Here is a 7148-nt window from a genome sequence, read left to right on the forward strand (position 1 = left end):
TTTAAAAACATTAACAGGTGGTGTTCTTGCCCCCGAATTGTTGTGATGGTGACAGTGGATAAACTTCTAAAGGAAATTCTGTTGGCCAATTTTCTTCTCTTACTGTATCGTTATCTTTGGGTCACCTAAGGGGAAGGAAAAAAAAATCCCTGGGATATTTTAGAAGAAAGAAATCTTTTGGAGGAAAGAAAAGACGGGTGAGAGATTGTGTAACATTTTATGTAGCAAAAGGTTACAATTGAGAGTGCTACAACCCACCTCCAGAATTTCAAGGGTAACGCAGATTCTTGTTAATGGATGCCGTGGGGCAGTTTAGAGTAAAAGACACTGGATGGCTGGTGTTTCTAAATATAAGTAGGGTTTATTGCAGAACAGTTTGGTTGCAATGGAAAGCAGGTATGTAGCCATTTTGGTTATTATTGACTATATTAATATAACAATATACGCTTTAAAATATATATAAGGAAGGGACAAGGATAGAAAATTCTCACCATCAAAAGTTATCCTTACACCAGTTGGTAGTTGTAATTATAATGTCTGTTAGTCAAAGTGGTGGTTGCAGACCATCAGGTGGTGGGAGAAGTCACACAGCACCCCCTAAAACACTACATCTGATGAGTTTTCATCAGCTCAGGTTCAGGTGATAATGGGAACACCTCTCCCGGAGTGGGGCGTTCCAGGCTGGCTGATAATTGTGGATGAAGGCTGTGGTTCACGGGACACTTGGGAAGCCTTTGACACCCTTAGAGCTGTCAGTGTGAGCCCAGTAGAGTCCATTATGGCCCATCAGCAGAGATGCAAACCCTCAGGAGGAGTGCGAATGTCCCAGTACTTGCCCGGCGGGGGAGCCACCACAGCTGAATTCACTTTAGTAAGGACACGAAGACATTCCCGAGCCTCAGGGTTTGCCTCTTTCCTTATCTTGCTCAACACCAGCTGTAGCCTGTAGAGGCGTGCTCTCCCTCTGCTCACCCTCTGCACCTGGGCGGGTGCTTTGCCCATCGCCGCTTGCCCCTGAATGTTCGAGCTGTCAGCATCACTTGTGGATACATTCTGCTCCCAGATCTGGGATGATTGGACAATAGCACCCCTTTATCTTATCTCAAGTGCCTGTCACTTTCCACACTCCAGTCAGTAGGCATAATCGGGGTGGGGTGGGGTGAGCTGCCCTGGTCTCAGATGAACAGCTTCTTTGCAGTTTGCTAGAGTGGGCAGATGTCCTCTGATGATTTTCACAATGTTTAAGCCATGAACCATTTCACACTCTCACAGAGAGTTGGTGTATATTTCTTTTAAAGATGAGATTCCAGCAGTGGAGCATACTTCTTGTTATGTGAATTCTCATAGCTGCCATTACACAGCACAGTGTTCAGGTTTGTTCGTGTTTCAGGTCTGAGGACTGAAATTGCATATCCTTGTTCCTTCTTACAGAAGTAACCTGGATTGCAGAATTATCTTTGTGAGTAAACCAGAGTGTCTGTATATCATTACTGGAATACAGTAAGTTTATTGTTTATGAAAGAGAAGGGGAGGAAAGGAATGTTAGTGGTCCATTGTAAGATTTTTCTTTGTGTCCAGGATTTCTAATGGTAGAAAAGGAAAATTTTGAATAGTTTGTACATGTCCCAGGAACCTAGAAATAAAAACAAAGGCATAAAATATTGACTGTGGGGAACAGTTAAACTAAAATGGAAATTTTGTGATGCCTTACTGCCTTGCCTCACTAATTAAACCACAGGGAAGCAATCAGCAGAGATTTAACTTTTTGGTTTTGAATATTACTTCTGAAATAATGTGATGGTTTGTGCTTGGCTAAAAGCAATACATATTCTTGAATATGTTTACATATTGCAGTACCATCAAATCTTCCTCATTTGTTTCAGTACTATTGAGAGGCAGCAAAACTTTCCTAAGTTCATTTTGGACACCAAAAATCTTTTCCCACCTCAGCAGTGGTAGAATACAGAATGAGATGTATTTTTAGGAGAGTCCTGAGTTTTCATCTGCCAATCAAAATGGACTTTTGTTGGGAGACCACGTTTATTTTTATGTTAATTGAAACAGTAGAAAGTCCTGAAATCAAAACTGAATATTCCTATTAAGGTGACTTTTTCTCATTCCCCAGCTTTTTTTTCCCCATCCTCCTTATGTTCCCTGACTATAAACCTTACAGTCCGTCCTTTATGGTCCTCTCCTTCTGGCCAAACCTAAGATCCTGTCTTTGAATGATTCTGGCTTTAGTCAATCCAGGCATTTGGGACTGGGTATGTATTTGCTTTCCCTTATTGCTGGACATGCTCCTGTCCTGTCTTGCCCCCACACCCTGTGTAGGGTGCACGAGCACATCGTGTACTTGGAACTGTTTCAGTTCTGCCTCAACACCTGAATGGTAGCTGGGGCTTTGTTTGCTGACAGTGTGACTTACCTTCCCAAACTTTTGCACGATAACCTCATAATGGCTGTACTCTGCAATTTTTTCCACTTCAGCAATGGCAGAAAATGCTGTTGTATTGCAGTGATGGTGTGTTTTTTGCTTGGATGAGGAGATTTAATTGGTGGGGTTTTTTACCCCAGGAAGGTTTTACAGTCTAGGTAGGCTCTTAAGTTCTACAATCAATTTTTCTCTCACTTCCCTCCATCCTCTTCCTCAGGTCCTGGAAAATTCTCAGGATATATCCACAGTCCACAAAGCTGGTTTTAAAATACATTTTATCTGATATCTTCATTGTGGATGATATTGTGGACACATCTAAAAAAATGCACTAATTTATATCTGCCACTGGAAAAAAAACTTCGAACTTTATTTTGTGGGGGGGAAATCTGCTTCTTTGTTTCCTTGCATCTGTTCCTGGTAAATAATCAGTCAATGATTGTTCATAGGATAAGAACAGTTGTCAGCTCATCTACACTCTAAATAGTCTGTTAAGATTGTAGAAGGACTTTATAGTTGCACTCAGAAAGGTTAATTTTCCTCTTGGTTCTCTAAGTTTTGCTTGATGATGCAGGTCTGAGTGGCACTGCAAATAGTGTTATGTGCAGGACATTTTAGCACTTGCTTTCAAGTAATCTGAAGAATCTGAAAGGTTCTACATTTGTTTAAAGACTCAAGAGTCAACCTTTGGTGTTCAGATATTTTTACTCTGAAGATAAAAAGAAATCGTGATTTATTTTTTTTAATTTTCTATAAAAGACAAATCATCAAACTATAAGCCTATTTAACCTCCGGACATATTTACACCTTTGGAATATAAAGGAGGGTTTAGAGGTTTTGTTGTTCCAGGATGCCTTCTGGTCTTAATTTTCAACATCATCTTTTCAGTGGCTTCTTTCAAGGTGTGACGAGGAACCATGAATAATTTCCTCTGTTTTCACCATCTGTGCTACCTTCTGCCTCTTTTCCATCTGATGACAGACTAGCTCAGCTTCATCAGATCTTTTTATATGCTAATATGAACCAGAGTCTTTAATTTTGTTGTCCATGGCTACAGTGTTCAGTAATTTTTATTTTTTATTTTTGTCTTCACATCAAATTTGAGGTCTCTTTTTACAGTAATTTCTTTAAGCACCTGGTGCTACTTTGCAAAACTGAGATCCATAGAACTAATTTATCTGCATAGACCCATTACTCTCAAGCAAAAAATACAATGGTGATTCATCCTAGATTTGCAAGAGAAGGTATTAATACATAAAATTCAAATTGAGGAAAGTAGTCTCACTTCTGTAATTTTCCAGTATAGGAAGGGGACAGTTGTTTTATTCTCATCCTTGAAATTATTTGGACTTTCATAAAAAATTCAGATTACTTTTGTTGGGACTAGTTGTCTTTTAGCAGAGACCTGCCACTGCTCATCTGAGATGGCCCAGGACTCTCTTGATGAGTAATTGGCTTCTAAAACATAAGGTCAGTTGGCTCAGGTTCTGTCAACTACTTTATGGTTCTTCAATTCTTGGTTTTTGGTTTTTGTTTTTTGTTTGTTTGTTGTTTAAGTTGTTGGTTTTGTTTGTTTGTTTGTTTCAGGGACAGTAGATGAAAAAAAATTAAAAAACACCTATATTTAAATAGCCCCTAGTGTTCAGGAGTAGGTAGAAACCTATCAGAGTTTTTTCTCTTCAGGAATCTTTTCAGGCTGTGCAAAGTTGGATAGAGTACTTAGACAGTCATCCTCCTACTGTGAAGAGCTTCTTTCTAGTCTTTCTTGAAAAATAACCTTCAGTTCATTCTGGGGTTTTTTGTGTTTTGTTTGTTTGTTTGGGGTTTTATTTTTGTTTGGGTTTTTGTTTGGTTGGTTTAGGTTAGGGATTTTTTGGTTGGTGTCTTTTTGTCCTTTTTTTTTGTATCTGTCTGTCAGTAACAAATCTCAAAATAACATCTCTGTCTGATCTCGGATCTGATGAAGAATTCTTTACCTGTTCTAGTCCACTCACCCTTCCTATTTCAGTGTGAATACTGGGTGTCTGTCAGGGTTAGGGTACTGATGTTCCTCTGCTATGGCAGAGATCCTTATGAAAAACATAAAGGGTTCTATGAGAGAATGCACTGAAAAGCCTTCTGTTTCTTCTCTCTTGGCTGAGTGTCCAGACTTTGGACTTTCTGTTGGAGCTAAAGAAGCTCAACCATCCCATTGTCTGCTCCACATTCACTTGGCAGCATTACCTTGGTGCACCAGCCACACATGTTCAATTCAGTGTTCTCAAAGGTTCTCTAGGTTGAATTAAATTGTTTCCAGTGTGGAAGACCAACAGAAACAAACCAGGTGATGTTCAAGGCTAGGACTGCAGGACAGAACCTCAGAGGAGTTTACAGCATTGCCATTCCTGATCATTTCTCTTCAGATTGTAACATTATTTGGAGAGCAGGTGAAATCCACGCTTTGGACTGTCACTGCCACTGCCACTGTCACTTTTTTGGATAAAGTGAAGTCCTATATCTTTCCCCCTTTCCAAGCAATTCTATTTTAACTAGGGAATGTAGTTTTATGTAGCCTCCCATTCCTAAACCATTCTTTCATGACCAGGATGATAAGAGTGGGTGATTTTGTCTTCACAGGATCAAGTCAGCACCATGTTAGTAGCAAAGCAACGCTCTCTGTAAAGGCTGCTCAACAGGATGATGATTTATGACATGTCTGGAGTGAAACTTGCCCAGAGTGGTGCAATTCATCAGAACTCTGGCAACCCTTGAGAGTCTCCACTGCAGATAGTTGCGAAGCTCTTCTCTGCTGAGAGCAGAGCCAACAAGCTTTGAGCTGATATTCAGCAAGAGTTATGGCATCACACAGGAATCTGGGGGTTGCTGCTGAGCTTCTAAGATTGATCTGTGAGTCAATTGATTGATTTGAGTCTTAAAATGAGGACTGTGACACCTCTTTCCAGGTCACTGAGAGATGTTTAAATAAACATTTAAAAATGGAGAAAGAAAATATTCATAGGTTGCACCGAAGGGCAAATCTTTCTGAGAACTCTGATTTCTGTAGCAGAGCCAGGGCTGAGATGACACAGCACCTGTATCTGAAGAATGTGTGAGGATGTGGTGTGAACACACGCCGTGGGTAGTGCAAAGGTTGAAAATTCTTAACTGCCTGGGAACATGTGCAATTACAATATAAATATGCAAATGAACAACACTTCTAAGAAAGTAAATCACGGCTAAAGGAGAGAGATTTCAGGAAAAAATTACTGAGGATAGTCATTAAAATCTTCTACACTGATGCTATGTAGCACTGAAATGTATTCAATTCAGATATTTTAGAATTACCTGGATTTGAAAATTCTGAAGAAAATAACTTCAAAATTCATTCATGTTTAGCCTTTTTAAGACCTTTTCAATGTTTTTCTGAAAAGTAGAAACAGAAAAAAAATCCAAGATAAATTGACTCCACATAAATGTCTGGCTTGTGTATTTTTCTTCTCTCCAATCATCTTACAAACATAAATGATTATGGAGATTTCTGCAAGAAGAAACAATAATTCTTTAAAAAACCCAAAAACTTTTGAGATAAAAAGCGAGGGATTCTGAACACTTAGATCTTTCTAGCATATCAACAAGAGTTTTTTTGTCCAGATAGTAACTTAAGCATACTTATTTTTCTTTCAGTGTGCTTTCTGTTGAAATTATGGATCCAGTCAAAATAATCTATAAACTATGATCAGTTTTCTTGGAGAAATGGAGCGACAGCTGTGTCATGGAGATACAGCTACTAGAAGATAGGAGAGGAGTATCTGGAATCATATTCAAGACAAAAAGGGAGGGCCTGGGGAACTATCTTTACTTTGACATCTGGAAGAACTTTATTTATCAAGCTTTTATTATTCATCAGGTGTTTAGACTGCAAGTTTGAAAGTTAATATTAAGTTTTCAGGAATGACCCTTATCAAATTGCTCCAATTTCCTCCTGTGTCTGAGTAACCAACCTGCGGAAGATGGATACAGCAGATGTGAAATGTTTGACTGCAATAAGACTTGCATAATTGAAGCTTAAGCAAATCATGCAATGGAGTGAAAGCTTACTGCTGTAAAAGGTAAAGCTGGAGTGGTCATCAGTTATGTCAAAGTAGGGGCACGTGGAGGTCTGTTTGGTCCATTCTTGTTCAGTACCTCAATTAATTAGCAACATTATTGGTGGAATCTCAGACTTTGCTGTTGTCTGAACCTGCCTTATCTCAAAGGACAGAATTATTGATACACAGAAGACTGTAAATTAACATGATGCCATTCAGTAAAGGCAAGTATAAAGTATTGCACTTACAAAAGTGAAATCAAATCCACAAATATAAAATTGATTATAAGCCACTGAAATACTGCAGAGAGCAATGGGGTTTTAGTGTGGCTACTAAACCAGTAGTAAGCTAAGAAGATAAATAATAATGTGGAAGTGGAAGGGGAGAAAGGAGATATTTGATGGGTGAATTAATAGCAGTATTATTCAATCCAGGAGAGGCATGTCCTGCTGCTGAAGGTGTACTGTGTCCAGAACTGAGCAACTTTAATCAGCAATGGAGGAGAATGGCAAAAAGATATAGATAATGGAAGAGCTGGATTTAGAGGAAGGTTGAATGGACATGATTTCTCCAGATGTAAAATATTGTTAACAAAAAGATTATAAGCTTCATCAGTGAAGCACAAAGAAATCAGCTTCTGATCTGTGGTG

The sequence above is a fragment of the Ammospiza nelsoni genome, chromosome 3 (assembly GCF_027579445.1).
Source record: "Ammospiza nelsoni isolate bAmmNel1 chromosome 3, bAmmNel1.pri, whole genome shotgun sequence".
In the NCBI taxonomy this organism is placed as follows: domain Eukaryota; kingdom Metazoa; phylum Chordata; class Aves; order Passeriformes; family Passerellidae; genus Ammospiza; species Ammospiza nelsoni.